The sequence below is a fragment of the Idiotropiscis lumnitzeri genome, chromosome 8 (genome assembly GCF_059441095.1).
Source record: "Idiotropiscis lumnitzeri isolate Australia: NSW breed Sydney's pygmy pipehorse chromosome 8, RoL_Ilum_1.0, whole genome shotgun sequence".
Taxonomy (NCBI): domain Eukaryota; kingdom Metazoa; phylum Chordata; class Actinopteri; order Syngnathiformes; family Syngnathidae; genus Idiotropiscis; species Idiotropiscis lumnitzeri.
Genome location: NC_142398.1, coordinates 3092501 through 3111344, shown reverse-complemented (window position 1 = coordinate 3111344; position 18844 = coordinate 3092501). Strand labels below are relative to the sequence as shown.

The 18844-nt window shown below is 41.5% G+C and overlaps 1 long non-coding RNA gene, 11 other non-coding genes and 3 pseudogenes across 12 annotated transcripts; 14 read left to right on the top strand and 1 right to left on the bottom strand.

Annotated features, from left to right (window-relative positions):
- Positions 1-700: 700 nt before the first annotated feature.
- LOC148331602 (5S ribosomal RNA) lies at positions 701-818 on the top strand. The gene has a single exon (XR_015844917.1). It is a non-coding gene; the product is annotated as a 5S ribosomal RNA (ribosomal RNA).
- Positions 819-1828: 1010 nt separating this feature from the next.
- LOC148331601 (5S ribosomal RNA) lies at positions 1829-1947 on the top strand. Its single transcript, XR_015844970.1, has one exon. It is a non-coding gene; the product is annotated as a 5S ribosomal RNA (ribosomal RNA).
- A 1010-nt stretch (positions 1948-2957) lies between these two features.
- Positions 2958-3076, top strand: LOC148331600 (5S ribosomal RNA). The gene has a single exon (XR_015844969.1). It is a non-coding gene; the product is annotated as a 5S ribosomal RNA (ribosomal RNA).
- Positions 3077-4081: 1005 nt separating this feature from the next.
- LOC148331599 (5S ribosomal RNA) lies at positions 4082-4200 on the top strand. Its single transcript, XR_015844968.1, has one exon. It is a non-coding gene; the product is annotated as a 5S ribosomal RNA (ribosomal RNA).
- A 1010-nt stretch (positions 4201-5210) lies between these two features.
- LOC148331598 (5S ribosomal RNA) lies at positions 5211-5329 on the top strand. The gene has a single exon (XR_015844967.1). It is a non-coding gene; the product is annotated as a 5S ribosomal RNA (ribosomal RNA).
- Positions 5330-6334: 1005 nt separating this feature from the next.
- LOC148331597 (5S ribosomal RNA) lies at positions 6335-6453 on the top strand. The gene has a single exon (XR_015844966.1). It is a non-coding gene; the product is annotated as a 5S ribosomal RNA (ribosomal RNA).
- A 1015-nt stretch (positions 6454-7468) lies between these two features.
- On the top strand, positions 7469-7587 carry LOC148331596 (5S ribosomal RNA). The gene has a single exon (XR_015844854.1). It is a non-coding gene; the product is annotated as a 5S ribosomal RNA (ribosomal RNA).
- Positions 7588-8601: 1014 nt separating this feature from the next.
- LOC148331595 (5S ribosomal RNA) lies at positions 8602-8720 on the top strand. Its single transcript, XR_015844924.1, has one exon. It is a non-coding gene; the product is annotated as a 5S ribosomal RNA (ribosomal RNA).
- A 1004-nt stretch (positions 8721-9724) lies between these two features.
- Positions 9725-9843, top strand: LOC148331594 (5S ribosomal RNA; annotated as a pseudogene).
- A 448-nt stretch (positions 9844-10291) lies between these two features.
- On the bottom strand, positions 10292-12374 carry LOC148331593 (uncharacterized). The gene is made up of 4 exons (XR_015844753.1): positions 12225-12374; positions 11693-11735; positions 11506-11622; positions 10292-11196 (listed from the first exon to the last, which is right to left on the bottom strand). It is a non-coding gene; the product is annotated as an uncharacterized LOC148331593 (long non-coding RNA).
- Positions 12375-13895: 1521 nt separating this feature from the next.
- LOC148331592 (5S ribosomal RNA) lies at positions 13896-14014 on the top strand. Its single transcript, XR_015844926.1, has one exon. It is a non-coding gene; the product is annotated as a 5S ribosomal RNA (ribosomal RNA).
- A 1015-nt stretch (positions 14015-15029) lies between these two features.
- Positions 15030-15148, top strand: LOC148331591 (5S ribosomal RNA). Its single transcript, XR_015844925.1, has one exon. It is a non-coding gene; the product is annotated as a 5S ribosomal RNA (ribosomal RNA).
- Positions 15149-16154: 1006 nt separating this feature from the next.
- LOC148331590 (5S ribosomal RNA) lies at positions 16155-16273 on the top strand. Its single transcript, XR_015844777.1, has one exon. It is a non-coding gene; the product is annotated as a 5S ribosomal RNA (ribosomal RNA).
- Positions 16274-17289: 1016 nt separating this feature from the next.
- Positions 17290-17398, top strand: LOC148331589 (5S ribosomal RNA; annotated as a pseudogene).
- Positions 17399-18413: 1015 nt separating this feature from the next.
- Positions 18414-18522, top strand: LOC148331588 (5S ribosomal RNA; annotated as a pseudogene).
- Positions 18523-18844: the final 322 nt, after the last annotated feature.

Below are 18844 nucleotides of genomic sequence, written 5' to 3'. Positions count from 1 at the left end.
GTCAGTGTTTACTAAATAAAAAGTTAATGAATCAATTTTAAAAAATGGTGTTTACTGAATGCAATAAAGGGAAGTATAGTTAATGTGGCAATTAGCAGGTGTGGAGAAGCTTCATTCATTTTTTTTAGCTTCACTGGTTATATCATTGGTTCTTATTTTATTAGTTCCACTTTATTCTTCCATTTATTCCAATTTAATTTAAATAATGTCAAATAAATGGTACATGACCATGGGTGGATAGCAGTGAACGCCCCCCCATGTTCTTGGTGTATATATTGGTGGTACGGGGCTGGTATAATATTAGTGCCCCCATGTGGTCCGATCGTGTAGCTACGGAGCCACACACAAGTCTCCTGACACGCATTTGCAAATCAGCACACGCATTTGCGAGTCGTCCGCGGCAGGACTGTAGCAAACGTCACCTCTAAGAACACAGCCAATCAAAAGGTCCCGTTTTTACAGGTCGCCCATCTATACGGATTTTTGTCCGCATTTAACCATGTGTATGTGCCAACAAATCATTGTACACATTTGCTGATATTTGTCATATATCTGTGACTTCAATCATGCCATGTAGATTGTTGTTACACATTTGTGACTGTGGTTATAGTTTCAGATTCTTGTTACGTATTTTTGGATTGAAGTATTTGCCACAATAAAGACCACATGTATAAAATGCAAAATTTTGAAAGGAATTGTCGCTTACGGCCATACTACCCTGAGAACGCCCGATCTCGTCCGATCTCGGAAGCTAAGCAGGGTCGGGCCTGGTTAGTACTTGGATGGGAGTCGCCTGGGAATACCAGGTGCTGTAAGCTTTTACACCGCAAAAAAAAAAAATTTTTAAAAAACTCTAACAAATGTAAGCAAGTATGCGAGCTGCTTTTTTATAAATTTCCACATATTCGCCTGACAGGCTGAGAGCACAAAATGCCAACATTCAGCGTCCCCTGCCTTTGGGTGTTGCTACAGTCTCGCCGAGGACGACTCGCAAATGCGTGTGGCAATTTGCAAATGCGTGTCTGGAGACTTGAGTGTGGCTCCGGAGCTCCACATTAAGACCAAAAGGGGACTCTCGTAGTCTACAGGTGTAGCAGGCAGATGACCCGATGCAGTCCGGTTGGGTTGGTGCAGTCAGTGTTTACTAAATAAAAAGTTAATGAATCAATTTTAAAAAATGGTGTTTACTGAATGCAATAAAGGGAAGTATAGTTAATGTGGCAATTAGCAGGTGTGGAGAAGCTTCATTCATTTTTTTTAGCTTCACTGGTTATATCATTGGTTCTTATTTTATTAGTTCCACTTTATTCTTCCATTTATTCCAATTTAATTTAAATAATGTCAAATAAATGGTACATGACCATGGGTGGATAGCAGTGAACGCCCCCCCATGTTCTTGGTGTATATATTGGTGGTACGGGGCTGGTATAATATTAGTGCCCCCATGTGGTCCGATCGTGTAGCTACGGAGCCACACACAAGTCTCCTGACACGCATTTGCAAATCAGCACACGCATTTGCGAGTCGTCCGCGGCAGGACTGTAGCAAACGTCACCTCTAAGAACACAGCCAATCAAAAGGTCCCGTTTTTACAGGTCGCCCATCTATACGGATTTTTGTCCGCATTTAACCATGTGTATGTGCCAACAAAGAATTGTACACATTTGCTGATATTTGTCATATATCTGTGACTTCAATCATGCATTGTAGATTGTTGTTACACATTTGTGACTGTGGTTATAGTTTCAGATTCTTGTTACGTATTTTTGAAGTATTTGCCACAATAAAGACCACATGTATAAAATGCAAAATTTTGAAAGAAAATGTCGCTTACGGCCATACTACCCTGAGCACGCCCGATCTCATCCGATCTCGGAAGCTAAGCAGGGTCGGGCCTGGTTAGTACTTGGATGGGAGACCGCCTGGGAATACCAGGTGCTGTAAGCTTTTGCACCGCAAAAAAAAAATACATTAAAAAAACTCTAACAAATGTAAGCAAGTATGCGAGCTGCTTTTTTTATAAATTTCCACATATTCTCTGACAGGCTGAGAGCACAAAATGCCAACATTCAGCGTCCCCTGCCTTTGGGTGTTGCTACAGTCTCGCCGTGGACGACTCGCAAATGCGTGTGGCAATTTGCAAATGCGTGTCTGGAGACTTGAGTGTGGCTCCGGAGCTCCACATTAAGACCAAAAGGGGACTCTCGTAGTCTACAGGTGTAGCAGGCAGATGACCCGATGCAGTCCGGTTGGGTTGGTGCAGTCAGTGTTTACTAAATAAAAAGTTAATGAATCAATTTTAAAAAATGGTGTTTACTGAATGCAATAAAGGAAAGTGTAGTTAATGTGGCAATTAGCAGGTGTGGAGAAGCTTCATTCATTTTTTTTAGCTTCACTGGTTATATCATTGGTTCTTATTTTATTAGTTCCACTTTATTCTTCCATTTATTCCAATTTAATTTAAATAATGTCAAATAAATGGTACATGACCATGGGTGGATAGCAGTGAACGCCCCCCCATGTTCTTGGTGTATATATTGGTGGTACGGGGCTGGTATAATATTAGTGCCCCCATGTGGTCCGATCGTGTAGCTACGGAGCCACACACAAGTCTCCTGACACGCATTTGCAAATCAGCACACGCATTTGCGAGTCGTCCGCGGCAGGACTGTAGCAAACGTCACCTCTAAGAACACAGCCAATCAAAAGGTCCCGTTTTTACAGGTCGCCCATCTATACGGATTTTTGTCCGCATTTAACCATGTGTATGTGCCAACAAAGAATTGTACACATTTGCTGATATTTGTCATATATCTGTGACTTCAATCATGCATTGTAGATTGTTGTTACACATTTGTGACTGTGGTTATAGTTTCAGATTCTTGTTACGTATTTTTGAAGTATTTGCCACAATAAAGACCACATGTATAAAATGCAAAATTTTGAAAGAAAATGTCGCTTACGGCCATACTACCCTGAGCACGCCCGATCTCATCCGATCTCGGAAGCTAAGCAGGGTCGGGCCTGGTTAGTACTTGGATGGGAGACCGCCTGGGAATACCAGGTGCTGTAAGCTTTTGCACCGCAAAAAAAAAATACATTAAAAAAACTCTAACAAATGTAAGCAAGTATGCGAGCTGCTTTTTTTATAAATTTCCACATATTCTCTGACAGGCTGAGAGCACAAAATGCCAACATTCAGCGTCCCCTGCCTTTGGGTGTTGCTACAGTCTCGCCGTGGACGACTCGCAAATGCGTGTGGCAATTTGCAAATGCGTGTCTGGAGACTTGAGTGTGGCTCCGGAGCTCCACATTAAGACCAAAAGGGGACTCTCGTAGTCTACAGGTGTAGCAGGCAGATGACCCGATGCAGTCCGGTTGGGTTGGTGCAGTCAGTGTTTACTAAATAAAAAGTTAATGAATCAATTTTAAAAAATGGTGTTTACTGAATGCAATAAAGGAAAGTGTAGTTAATGTGGCAATTAGCAGGTGTGGAGAAGCTTCATTCATTTTTTTTAGCTTCACTGGTTATATCATTGGTTCTTATTTTATTAGTTCCACTTTATTCTTCCATTTATTCCAATTTAATTTAAATAATGTCAAATAAATGGTACATGACCATGGGTGGATAGCAGTGAACGCCCCCCCATGTTCTTGGTGTATATATTGGTGGTACGGGGCTGGTATAATATTAGTGCCCCCATGTGGTCCGATCGTGTAGCTACGGAGCCACACACAAGTCTCCTGACACGCATTTGCAAATCAGCACACGCATTTGCGAGTCGTCCGCGGCAGGACTGTAGCAAACGTCACCTCTAAGAACACAGCCAATCAAAAGGTCCCGTTTTTACAGGTCGCCCATCTATACGGATTTTTGTCCGCATTTATGTGCCAACAAATCATTGTACACATTTGCTGATATTTGTCATATATCTGTGACTTCAATCATGCATTGTAGATTGTTGTTACACATTTGTGACTGTGGTTATAGTTTCAGATTCTTGTTACGTATTTTTGGATTGAAGTATTTGCCACAATAAAGACCACATGTATAAAATGCAAAATTTTGAAAGAAAATGTCGCTTACGGCCATACTACCCTGAGCACGCCCGATCTCATCCGATCTCGGAAGCTAAGCAGGGTCGGGCCTGGTTAGTACTTGGATGGGAGACCGCCTGGGAATACCAGGTGCTGTAAGCTTTTGCACCGCAAAAAAAAAATACATTAAAAAAACTCTAACAAATGTAAGCAAGTATGCGAGCTGCTTTTTTTATAAATTTCCACATATTCTCTGACAGGCTGAGAGCACAAAATGCCAACATTCAGCGTCCCCTGCCTTTGGGTGTTGCTACAGTCTCGCCGTGGACGACTCGCAAATGCGTGTGGCAATTTGCAAATGCGTGTCTGGAGACTTGAGTGTGGCTCCGGAGCTCCACATTAAGACCAAAAGGGGACTCTCGTAGTCTACAGGTGTAGCAGGCAGATGACCCGATGCAGTCCGGTTGGGTTGGTGCAGTCAGTGTTTACTAAATAAAAAGTTAATGAATCAATTTTAAAAAATGGTGTTTACTGAATGCAATAATGGCAAGTATAGTTAATGTGGCAATTAGCAGGTGTGGAGAAGCTTCATTCATTTTTTTTAGCTTCACTGGTTATATCATTGGTTCTTATTTTATTAGTTCCACTTTATTCTTCCATTTATTCCAATTTAATTTAAATATTGTCAAATAAATGGTACATGACCATGGGTGGATAGCAGTGAACGCCCCCCCATGTTCTTGGTGTATATATTGGTGGTACGGGGCTGGTATAATATTAGTGCCCCCATGTGGTCCGATCGTGTAGCTACGGAGCCACACACAAGTCTCCTGACACGCATTTGCAAATCAGCACACGCATTTGCGAGTCGTCCGCGGCAGGACTGTAGCAAACGTCACCTCTAAGAACACAGCCAATCAAAAGGTCCCGTTTTTACAGGTCGCCCATCTATACGGATTTTTGTCCGCATTTAACCATGTGTATGTGCCAACAAAGAATTGTACACATTTGCTGATATTTGTCATATATCTGTGACTTCAATCATGCATTGTAGATTGTTGTTACACATTTGTGACTGTGGTTATAGTTTCAGATTCTTGTTACGTATTTTTGAAGTATTTGCCACAATAAAGACCACATGTATAAAATGCAAAATTTTGAAAGAAAATGTCGCTTACGGCCATACTACCCTGAGCACGCCCGATCTCATCCGATCTCGGAAGCTAAGCAGGGTCGGGCCTGGTTAGTACTTGGATGGGAGACCGCCTGGGAATACCAGGTGCTGTAAGCTTTTGCACCGCAAAAAAAAAATACATTAAAAAAACTCTAACAAATGTAAGCAAGTATGCGAGCTGCTTTTTTTATAAATTTCCACATATTCTCTGACAGGCTGAGAGCACAAAATGCCAACATTCAGCGTCCCCTGCCTTTGGGTGTTGCTACAGTCTCGCCGTGGACGACTCGCAAATGCGTGTGGCAATTTGCAAATGCGTGTCTGGAGACTTGAGTGTGGCTCCGGAGCTCCACATTAAGACCAAAAGGGGACTCTCGTAGTCTACAGGTGTAGCAGGCAGATGACCCGATGCAGTCCGGTTGGGTTGGTGCAGTCAGTGTTTACTAAATAAAAAGTTAATGAATCAATTTTAAAAAATGGTGTTTACTGAATGCAATAAAGGAAAGTGTAGTTAATGTGGCAATTAGCAGGTGTGGAGAAGCTTCATTCATTTTTTTTAGCTTCACTGGTTATATCATTGGTTCTTATTTTATTAGTTCCACTTTATTCTTCCATTTATTCCAATTTAATTTAAATAATGTCAAATAAATGGTACATGACCATGGGTGGATAGCAGTGAACGCCCCCCCATGTTCTTGGTGTATATATTGGTGGTACGGGGCTGGTATAATATTAGTGCCCCCATGTGGTCCGATCGTGTAGCTACGGAGCCACACACAAGTCTCCTGACACGCATTTGCAAATCAGCACACGCATTTGCGAGTCGTCCGCGGCAGGACTGTAGCAAACGTCACCTCTAAGAACACAGCCAATCAAAAGGTCCCGTTTTTACAGGTCGCCCATCTATACGGATTTTTGTCCGCATTTATGTGCCAACAAATCATTGTACACATTTGCTGATATTTGTCATATATCTGTGACTTCAATCATGCATTGTAGATTGTTGTTACACATTTGTGACTGTGGTTATAGTTTCAGATTCTTGTTACGTATTTTTGGATTGAAGTATTTGCCACAATAAAGACCACATGTATAAAATGCAAAATTTTGAAAGAAAATGTCGCTTACGGCCATACTACCCTGAGCACGCCCGATCTCATCCGATCTCGGAAGCTAAGCAGGGTCGGGCCTGGTTAGTACTTGGATGGGAGACCGCCTGGGAATACCAGGTGCTGTAAGCTTTTGCACCGCAAAAAAAAAATACATTAAAAAAACTCTAACAAATGTAAGCAAGTATGCGAGCTGCTTTTTTTATAAATTTCCACATATTCTCTGACAGGCTGAGAGCACAAAATGCCAACATTCAGCGTCCCCTGCCTTTGGGTGTTGCTACAGTCTCGCCGTGGACGACTCGCAAATGCGTGTGGCAATTTGCAAATGCGTGTCTGGAGACTTGAGTGTGGCTCCGGAGCTCCACATTAAGACCAAAAGGGGACTCTCGTAGTCTACAGGTGTAGCAGGCAGATGACCCGATGCAGTCCGGTTGGGTTGGTGCAGTCAGTGTTTACTAAATAAAAAGTTAATGAATCAATTTTAAAAAATGGTGTTTACTGAATGCAATAATGGCAAGTATAGTTAATGTGGCAATTAGCAGGTGTGGAGAAGCTTCATTCATTTTTTTTAGCTTCACTGGTTATATCATTGGTTCTTATTTTATTAGTTCCACTTTATTCTTCCATTTATTCCAATTTAATTTAAATATTGTCAAATAAATGGTACATGACCATGGGTGGATAGCAGTGAACGCCCCCCCATGTTCTTGGTGTATATATTGGTGGTACGGGGCTGGTATAATATTAGTGCCCCCATGTGGTCCGATCGTGTAGCTACGGAGCCACACACAAGTCTCCTGACACGCATTTGCAAATCAGCACACGCATTTGCGAGTCGTCCGCGGCAGGACTGTAGCAAACGTCACCTCTAAGAACACAGCCAATCAAAAGGTCCCGTTTTTACAGGTCGCCCATCTATACGGATTTTTGTCCGCATTTAACCATGTGTATGTGCCAACAAATCATTGTACACATTTGCTGATATTTGTCATATATCTGTGACTTCAATCATGCCATGTAGATTGTTGTTACACATTTGTGACTGTGGTTATAATTTCAGATTCTTGTTACGTATTTTTGGATTGAAGTATTTGCCACAATAAAGACCACATGTATAAAATGCAAAATTTTGAAAGGAATTGTCGCTTACGGCCATACTACCCTGAGAACGCCCGATCTCGTCCGATCTCGGAAGCTAAGCAGGGTCGGGCCTGGTTAGTACTTGGATGGGAGACCGCCTGGGAATACCAGGTGCTGTAAGCTTTTACACCGCAAAAAAAAAAAAAATTAAAAAAACTCTAACAAATGTAAGCAAGTATGCGAGCTGCTTTTTTATAAATTTCCACATATTCGCCTGACAGGCTGAGAGCACAAAATGCCAACATTCAGCGTCCCCTGCCTTTGGGTGTTGCTACAGTCTCGCCGAGGACGACTCGCAAATGCGTGTGGCAATTTGCAAATGCGTGTCTGGAGACTTGAGTGTGGCTCCGGAGCTCCACATTAAGACCAAAAGGGGACTCTCGTAGTCTACAGGTGTAGCAGGCAGATGACCCGATGCAGTCCGGTTGGGTTGGTGCAGTCAGTGTTTACTAAATAAAAAGTTAATGAATCAATTTTAAAAAATGGTGTTTACTGAATGCAATAAAGGGAAGTATAGTTAATGTGGCAATTAGCAGGTGTGGAGAAGCTTCATTCATTTTTTTTAGCTTCACTGGTTATATCATTGGTTCTTATTTTATTAGTTCCACTTTATTCTTCCATTTATTCCAATTTAATTTAAATAATGTCAAATAAATGGTACATGACCATGGGTGGATAGCAGTGAACGCCCCCCCATGTTCTTGGTGTATATATTGGTGGTACGGGGCTGGTATAATATTAGTGCCCCCATGTGGTCCGATCGTGTAGCTACGGAGCCACACACAAGTCTCCTGACACGCATTTGCAAATCAGCACACGCATTTGCGAGTCGTCCGCGGCAGGACTGTAGCAAACGTCACCTCTAAGAACACAGCCAATCAAAAGGTCCCGTTTTTACAGGTCGCCCATCTATACGGATTTTTGTCCGCATTTAACCATGTGTATGTGCCAACAAATAATTGTACACATTTGCTGATATTTGTCATATATCTGCGACTTCAATCATGCATTGTAGATTGTTGTTACACATTTGTGACTGTGGTTATAGTTTCAGATTCTTGTTACGTATTTTGGATTGAAGTATTTGCTACAATAAAGACCACATCTATAAAATGCAAAATTTTGAAAGGAATTGTCGCTTACGGCAATACTACCCTTAGAACGCCCGATCTCGTCCGATCTCGGAAGCTAAGAAGGGTCGGGCCTGGTTAGTACTTGGATGGGAGACCGCCTGGGAATACCAGGTGATGTAAGCTTTTGCACCGCAAAAAAAAAAAAATTAAAAAAACTCGAACAAATGTAAGCAAGTATGCGAGCTGCTTTTTTATAAATTTCCACATATTCGCCTGACAGGCTGAGAGCACAAAATGCCAACATTCAGCGTCCCCTGCCTTTGGGTGTTGCTACAGTCTCGCCGTGGACGACTCGCAAATGCGTGTGGCAATTTGCAAATGCGTGTCTGGAGACTTGAGTGTGGCTCCGGAGCTCCACATTAAGACCAAAAGGGGACTCTCGTAGTCTACAGGTGTAGCAGGCAGATGACCCGATGCAGTCCGGTTGGGTTGGTGCAGTCAGTGTTTACTAAATAAAAAGTTAATGAATCAATTTTAAAAAATGGTGTTTACTGAATGCAATAAAGGGAAGTATAGTTAATGTGGCAATTAGCAGGTGTGGAGAAGCTTCATTCATTTTTTTTAGCTTCACTGGTTATATCATTGGTTCTTATTTTATTAGTTCCACTTTATTCTTCCATTTATTCCAATTTAATTTAAATAATGTCAAATAAATGGTACATGACCATGGGTGGATAGCAGTGAACGCCCCCCCATGTTCTTGGTGTATATATTGGTGGTACGGGGCTGGTATAATATTAGTGCCCCCATGTGGTCCGATCGTGTAGCTACGGAGCCACACACAAGTCTCCTGACACGCATTTGCAAATCAGCACACGCATTTGCGAGTCGTCCGCGGCAGGACTGTAGCAAACGTCACCTCTAAGAACACAGCCAATCAAAAGGTCCCGTTTTTACAGGTCGCCCATCTATACGGATTTTTGTCCGCATTTATGTGCCAACAAATCATTGTACACATTTGCTGATATTTGTCATATATCTGTGACTTCAATCATGCATTGTAGATTGTTGTTACACATTTGTGACTGTGGTTATAGTTTCAGATTCTTGTTACGTATTTTTGGATTGAAGTATTTGCCACAATAAAGACCACATGTATAAAATGCAAAATTTTGAAAGGAATTGTCGCTTACGGCCATACTACCCTGAGAACGCCCGATTTCGTCCGATCTCGGAAGCTAAGGAGGGTCGGGCCTGGTTAGTACTTGGATGGGAGGCCGCCTGGGAATACCAGGTGCTGCAAGCTTTTGCACCGCAAAAAAAAAAATAAATTAAAAAAACTCTAACAAATGTAAGCAAGTATGCGAGCTGCTTTTTTTTATAAATTTCCACATATTCGCCTGACAGGCTGAGAGCACAAAATGCCAACATTCAGCGTCCCCTGCCTTTGGGTGTTGCTACAGTCTCGCCGTGGACGACTCGCAAATGCGTGTGGCAATTTGCAAATGCGTGTCTGGAGACTTGAGTGTGGCTCCGGAGCTCCACATTAAGACCAAAAGGGGACTCTCGTAGTCTACAGGTGTAGCAGGCACACTCTAAAAAAGGATTGGTGAGATTAACCAAAAAAATGACCAATCTAGTTGGTAGTTATGTGTCCGACTGATCTTTTGGTTAAAACAACCAATTGAGAATTGATAGTGTTTTCAACCAATGTTTATTGGTTATAGGTTCCAACCAATACACGTCAGTCCTTTTGACCAAGATATTGGTTAATTTGTGCACACGCAACCAAAATAAATTGGTTGGACTGGAACCATCTATATTGGTTCATAATGACTATTTTAATTGGTTAAAATTGTACCATTATTAATCGGTACTGCAGGCTTGGAATTTAACACTGGTATCTGGAATAAAATAATGAGCAAGTTTAAAGCACCAATGCAGTTCAGTTTAATTAAAAAAAAAACAATACACTATATATTACAATGCATACATAAAATACATTACAGTATACAAAATATTTAGTACATAGCATTTGGAACAGTTAATGCAGTGATAACAAAACACAAGTTACAATTGCCAGTCCTTCCCTATGGAATGAGCTTCCATTAAATGCTAGGTGAGCCCCCTCCCTGTCCACTTTTAAAATACATTTGAAGACAAATTTTTATTCTTTAGTTTTCGACTCGACATGAGACTGTCGTTGTTCTTCTGGTATCCATTGTATATGCGTTTATGTCTTTTAATTTGTGTGCTAATTTCCCACAAATTAATATTACACCACATCGAAAGCGCTTTTTTTTTTTTTTTTTACAGCTCCAGCTGTTGAGAAATGCGCTATATAAATAAAGCTGTATTGTATTTTGTTTTGATAATTAGTTCTCGAGTCCCAGGAGTTAAGACATCAGAGGGTGTGGCGATGCCATACACACGCACCTCTGAAGAAACATCCACACATCAGCAGCTTCTGTTGGGTATTCCACATCATATCCAATTTTGATAAGAGAGTCCAACTGGTAAACTCGTCATAAAATGAGGTAGAAAATATTTGTTGACAAGACTGTGGTCCCAGAGGCAACTATTTGGGCTGGCATGTGACCCTTCTCTTCGCACATTCCTCCATCCATTCCCTTTGACAGGCAAGGAGGTCTGTTCCAGACTGGAATGAGAATAGAAAAATACAGTTTATTGTACAAACGGTTATTTTAGTTAATGAAAACTAACAAACTAACTAAAACAATAATTGAAAAAACATTCCGTTAGCTCGGTCAGCATTTAACAAATGTTTGCAATATGAACTCTACTTCTGGAATGTGTGCATGCATGCATCTTGGTAACACAAATAGACCTTGACCATTGTCATTGTTAAAATGTGAAACCTGAAAGATTTCTTTATGGCACTTAAAACAAATAAAACCCATGCTTTACACCAACTCTATACATGTACTGTCCAAAAGTAATGTCACACCTTCAGAAAGTATTGTAGGTTTTGGATGAACTTGGCCCGTGGAACCACTTTGGGAAACATGTCTTTCACCAGATCATCAGTCAGACATGAAAAAACTCTCCTTGTCAATTTCTTCCTCTGAAAAAGAACAAAACTAATATATTATCACACAGTACTTATACATGACATTATGCTTTTGATACTATACCTTTTTAATGGAGATTCAAGCATCACACACCAAGCACTAATACCTAGAAATAAACAAATGTATTATTTTCTCGGCAGTGCATATACACACTACAAACTTATATCATTCAGTGTTTCCCCCAGGTTTACTGGTTTGGAAGTGAGGGGAATGGTAGAACACAAATCAGCGCAGGGTATCTTATGAAGAAGGTGTCGGTCCTCCTCCAAAACAAGCAGCTTGACCACGTCGACATTGCCAATATGCTAAGTTAATGTTGTGGGCTTCAACGTTGTTGATAACCACACACACTTCTAATACATTGATATCGCGGGTGTACTAGGTTTATTTGAATACAATTTCTTGGCAGTATACGACAATAGCCTTATGTGTTTTTTTTTCCTGACCGTTCTCACGAAAGTAAAAATTGCTCAGTTGACGAAAAACATTGGAAACGCCATTACCGTCGTTTAATGGCGGGTGTTTTCACATTTTCAAAACCAGCGCAGCAAACATTCTCCGAATGGCTAGAATGAGAGTGACAACAAAGACTTACCGTGAGAATACAATTACATTTCAGGGACTCGCCGTTACAGGTTGTGTTCAGGACTAGGCATGTATTGCCGTGCGGATGTTAACAGTTACTCTTCGTCCTACGCTGACTGCCGGACGCCATATACAGCAAGTAACAGCCCGAAGCCTGCTTTCGTCCACTCCCGCCTTTCGCCTTTCGTCTTCTTCACTTCCTTTTGTGCCAACGACACGAAACAGCGCCAGCTTCCAATGGTGGCCAAACACATTTCTAACATTTTACCTATGCAAACACTATTGTGTAAAGCGATTCAAACACTGGTTAACATTTGCGACATTTAAAATAAGGGTTTTGACTGCTCAGATGTAATTAATTTCAAGTGCTATACATACGTAAATTAAACAGTATTAAACACTTGTCTGATGTTTATCTCGGAGCGCATGCAATTTGGAGAGCCCCGCGAATACAAGCGGAAGTACAAGCATTAAAAACAGTCTCCATACTCACCCTTGAATCTTTCCACGTAGTTTTCTAACCCCCACTCCTGTAGCGTCTCGATCCAAAAGTCAAAATGGAAGCTTGCGATGAGCGACAACGTGGTTTGTGAAATGCAACGCCAGACTATTTATGTCTAAATTAATGACATAAATGCCACCAATATTTCTTGTTGGCTCATAGAGATAATATAATTTAAATTAACATAAATAAATTGTGAATTAATATATACTCGTTCAGTAGGTCTATATCTGACGCACACTACACACTGTGTAGCAAAACAGTTGGGCTAGTGAAGTGTTATTTCTGTAACCAAATTCATTGGTTGTTTGGATAACCAATGTATTTGGTGTGCTTATGAACAACCAGATTGGTCATTGACCGCCCAATCTATTGGTTAATCTAACGAAAATAAGCTTAACCAAATAGATTGGTAGTTTTTTTAACCAATCCTTTTTTAGAGTGCAGATGACCCGATGCAGTCCGGTTGGGTTGGTGCAGTCAGTGTTTACTAAATAAAAAGTTAATGAATCAATTTTAAAAAATGGTGTTTACTGAATGCAATAAAGGGAAGTATAGTTTAATGTGGCAATTAGCAGGTGTGGAGAAGCTTCATTCATTTTTTTTAGCTTCACTGGTTATATCATTGGTTCTTATTTTATTAGTTGCACTTTATTCTTCCATTTATTCCAATTTAATTTAAATAATGTCAAATAAATGGTACATGACCATGGGTGGATAGCAGTGAACGCCCCCCCATGTTCTTGGTGTATATATTGGTGGTACGGGGCTGGTATAATATTAGTGCCCCCATGTGGTCCGATCGTGTAGCTACGGAGCCACACACAAGTCTCCTGACACGCATTTGCAAATCAGCACACGCATTTGCGAGTCGTCCGCGGCAGGACTGTAGCAAACGTCACCTCTAAGAACACAGCCAATCAAAAGGTCCCGTTTTTACAGGTCGCCCATCTATACGGATTTTTGTCCGCATTTAACCATGTGTATGTGCCAACAAATCATTGTACACATTTGCTGATATTTGTCATATATCTGTGACTTCAATCATGCATTGTAGATTGTTGTTACACATTTGTGACTGTGGTTATAGTTTCAAATTCTTGTTACGTATTTTTGGATTGAAGTATTTGCCACAATAAAACCACATGTATAAAATGCAAAATTTTGAAAGGAATTGTCGCTTACGGCCATACTACCCTTAGAACGCCCGATCTCGTCCGATCTCGGAAGCTAAGCAGGGTCGGGCCTGGTTAATACTTGGATGGCAGACCGCCTGGGAATACCAGGTGCTGTAAGCTTTTGCACCGCAAAAAAAAAAAATAAATGAAAAAACTCTAACAAATGTAAGCAAGTATGCGAGCTGCTTTTTTATAAATTTCCACATATTCGCCTGACAGGCTGAGAGCACAAAATGCCAACATTCAGCGTCCCCTGCCTTTGGGTGTTGCTACAGTCTCGCCGTGGACGACTCGCAAATGCGTGTGGCAATTTGCAAATGCGTGTCTGGAGACTTGAGTGTGGCTCCGGAGCTCCACATTAAGACCAAAAGGGGACTCTCGTAGTCTACAGGTGTAGCAGGCAGATGACCCGATGCAGTCCGGTTGGGTTGGTGCAGTCAGTGTTTACTAAATAAAAAGTTAATGAATCAATTTTAAAAAATGGTGTTTACTGAATGCAATAAAGGGAAGTATAGTTAATGTGGCAATTAGCAGGTGTGGAGAAGCTTCATTCATTTTTTTTAGCTTCACTGGTTATATCATTGGTTCTTATTTTATTAGTTCCACTTTATTCTTCCATTTATTCCAATTTAATTTAAATAATGTCAAATAAATGGTACATGACCATGGGTGGATAGCAGTGAACGCCCCCCCATGTTCTTGGTGTATATATTGGTGGTACGGGGCTGGTATAATATTAGTGCCCCCATGTGGTCCGATCGTGTAGCTACGGAGCCACACACAAGTCTCCTGACACGCATTTGCAAATCAGCACACGCATTTGCGAGTCGTCCGCGGCAGGACTGTAGCAAACGTCACCTCTAAGAACACAGCCAATCAAAAGGTCCCGTTTTTACAGGTCGCCCATCTATACGGATTTTTGTCCGCATTTAACCATGTGTATGTGCCAACAAATCATTGTACACATTTGCTGATATTTGTCATATATCTGTGACTTCAATCATGCATTGTAGATTGTTGTTACACATTTGTGACTGTGGTTATAGTTTCAAATTCTTGTTACGTATTTTTGGATTGAAGTATTTGCCACAATAAAACCACATGTATAAAATGCAAAATTTTGAAAGGAATTGTCGCTTACGGCCATACTACCCTTAGAACGCCCGATCTCGTCCGATCTCGGAAGCTAAGCAGGGTCGGGCCTGGTTAATACTTGGATGGCAGACCGCCTGGGAATACCAGGTGCTGTAAGCTTTTGCACCGCAAAAAAAAAAAATAAATGAAAAAACTCTAACAAATGTAAGCAAGTATGCGAGCTGCTTTTTTATAAATTTCCACATATTCGCCTGACAGGCTGAGAGCACAAAATGCCAACATTCAGCGTCCCCTGCCTTTGGGTGTTGCTACAGTCTCGCCTTGGACGACTCGCAAATGCGTGTGGCAATTTGCAAATGCGTGTCTGGAGACTTGAGTGTGGCTCCGGAGCTCCACATTAAGACCAAAAGGGGACTCTCGTAGTCTACAGGTGTAGCAGGCAGATGACCCGATGCAGTCCGGTTGGGTTGGTGCAGTCAGTGTTTACTAAATAAAAAGTTAATGAATCAATTTTAAAAAATGGTGTTTACTGAATGCAATAAAGGGAAGTATAGTTAATGTGGCAATTAGCAGGTGTGGAGAAGCTTCATTCATTTTTTTTAGCTTCACTGGTTATATCATTGGTTCTTATTTTATTAGTTGCACTTTATTCTTCCATTTATTCCAATTTAATTTAAATAATGTCAAATAAATGGTACATGACCATGGGTGGATAGCAGTGAACGCCCCCCCATGTTCTTGGTGTATATATTGGTGGTACGGAGCTGGTATAATATTAGTGCCCCCATGTGGTCCGATCGTGTAGCTACGGAGCCACACACAAGTCTCCTGACACGCATTTGCAAATCAGCACACGCATTTGCGAGTCGTCCGCGGCAGGACTGTAGCAAACGTCACCTCTAAGAACACAGCCAATCAAAAGGTCCCGTTTTTACAGGTCGCCCATCTATACGGATTTTTGTCCGCATTTATGTGCCAACAAATCATTGTACACATTTGCTGATATTTGTCATATATCTGTGACTTCAATCATGCATTGTAGATTGTTGTTACACATTTGTGACTGTGGTTATAGTTTCAGATTCTTGTTACGTATTTTTGGATTGAAGTATTTGCCACAATAAAGACCACATGTATAAAATGCAAAATTTTGAAAGAAATTGTCGCTTACGGCCATACTACCCTGAGCACACCCGATCTCATCCGATCTCGGAAGCTAAGCAGGGTCGGGCCTGGTTAGTACTTGGATGGGAGACCGCCTGGGAATACCAGGTGCTGTAAGCTTCTGCACCGCAAAAAAAAAATACATTAAAAAAACTCTAACAAATGTAAGCAAGTATGCGAGCTGCTTTTTTTATAAATTTTCACATATTCGCCTGACAGGCTGAGAGCACAAAATGCCAACATTCAGCGTCCCCTGCCTTTGGGTGTTGCTACAGTCTCGCCGTGGACGACTCGCAAATGCGTGTGGCAATTTGCAAATGCGTGTCTGGAGACTTGAGTGTGGCTCCGGAGCTCCACATTAAGACCAAAAGGGGACTCTCGTAGTCTACAGGTGTAGCAGGCAGATGACCCGATGCAGTCCGGTTGGGTTGGTGCAGTCAGTGTTTACTAAATAAAAAGTTAATGAATCAATTTTAAAAAATGGTGTTTACTGAATGCAATAAAGGCAAGTATAGTTAATGTGGCAATTAGCAGGTGTGGAGAAGCTTCATTCATTTTTTTTAGCTTCACTGGTTATATCATTGGTTCTTATTTTATTAGTTCCACTTTATTCTTCCATTTATTCCAATTTAATTTAAATAATGTCAAATAAATGGTACATGACCATGGGTGGATAGCAGTGAACGCCCCCCCATGTTCTTGGTGTATATATTGGTGGTACGGGGCTGGTATAATATTAGTGCCCCCATGTGGTCCGATCGTGTAGCTACGGAGCCACACACAAGTCTCCTGACACGCATTTGCAAATCAGCACACGCATTTGCGAGTCGTCCGCGGCAGGACTGTAGCAAACGTCACCTCTAAGAACACAGCCAATCAAAAGGTCCCGTTTTTACAGGTCGCCCATCTATACGGATTTTTGTCCGCATTTAACCATGTGTATGTGTCAACAAATCATTGTACACATTTGCTGATATTTGTCATATATCTGTGACTTCAATCATGCATTGTAGATTGTTGTTACACATTTGTGACTGTGGTTATAGTTTCAGATTCTTGTTACGTATTTTTGGATTGAAGTATTTGCCACAATAAAGACCACATGTATAAAATGCAAAATTTTGAAAGAAATTGTCGCTTACGGCCATACTACCCTGAGCACACCCGATCTCGGAAGCTAAGCAGGGTCGGGCCTGGTTAGTACTTGGATGGGAGACCGCCTGGGAATACCAGGTGCTGTGAGCTTTTACACCGCAAAAAAAAAAAAATTTAAAAAAACTCTAACAAATGTAAGCAAGTATGCGAGCTGCTTTTTTATAAATTTCCACATATTCGCCTGACAGGCTGAGAGCACAAAATGCCAACATTCAGCGTCCCCTGCCTTTGGGTGTTGCTACAGTCTCGCCGTGGACGACTCGCAAATGCGTGTGGCAATTTGCAAATGCGTGTCTGGAGACTTGAGTGTGGCTCCGGAGCTCCACATTAAGACCAAAAGGGGACTCTCGTAGTCTACAGGTGTAGCAGGCAGATGACCCGATGCAGTCCGGTTGGGTTGGTGCAGTCAGTGTTTACTAAATAAAAAGTTAATGTATCAATTTTAAAAAATGGTGTTTACTGAATGCAATAAAGGGAAGTATAGTTAATGTGGCAATTAGCAGGTGTGGAGAAGCTTCATTCATTTTTTTTAGCTTCACTGGTTATATCATTGGTTCTTATTTTATTAGTTCCACTTTATTCTTCCATTTATTCCAATTTAATTAAAATAATGTCAAATAAATGGTACATGACCATGGGTGGATAGCAGTGAACGCCCCCCCATGTTCTTGGTGTATATATTGGTGGTACGGGGCTGGAATAATATTAGTGCCCCCATGTGGTCCGATCGTGTAGCTACGGAGCCACACACAAGTCTCCTGACACGCATTTGCAAATCAGCACACGCATTTGCGAGTCGTCCGCGGCAGGACTGTAGCAAACGTCACCTCTAAGAACACAGCCAATCAAAAGGTCCCGTTTTTACAGGTCGCCCATCTATACGGATTTTTGTCCGCATTTAACCATGTGTATGTGTCAACAAATCATTGTACACATTTGCTGATATTTGTCATATATCTGTGACTTCAATCATGCATTGTAGATTGTTGTTACACATTTGTGACTGTGGTTATAGTTTCAGATTCTTGTTACGTATTTTTGGATTGAAGTATTTGCCACAATAAAGACCACATGTATAAAATGCAAAATTTTGAAAGAAATTGTCGCTTACGGCCATACTACCCTGAGCACGCCCGATCTCGGAAGCTAAGCAGGGTCGGGCCTGGTTAGTACTTGGATGGGAGACCGCCTGGGAATACCAGGTGCTGTAAGCTTTTGCACCGCAAAAAAAAAATACATTAAAAAAACTCGAACAAATGTAAGCAAGTATGCGAGCTGCTTTTTTATAAATTTCCACATATTCGCCTGACAGGCTGAGAGCACAAAATGCCAACATTAAGCGTCCCCTGCCTTTGGGTGTTGCTACAGTCTCGCCGTGGACGACTCGCAAATGCGTGTGGCAATTTGCAAATGCGTGTCTGGAGACTTGAGTGTGGCTCCGGAGCTCCACATTAAGACCAAAAGGGGACTCTCGTAGTCTACAGGTGTAGCAGGCAGATGACCCGATGCAGTCCGGTTGGGTTGGTGCAGTCAGTG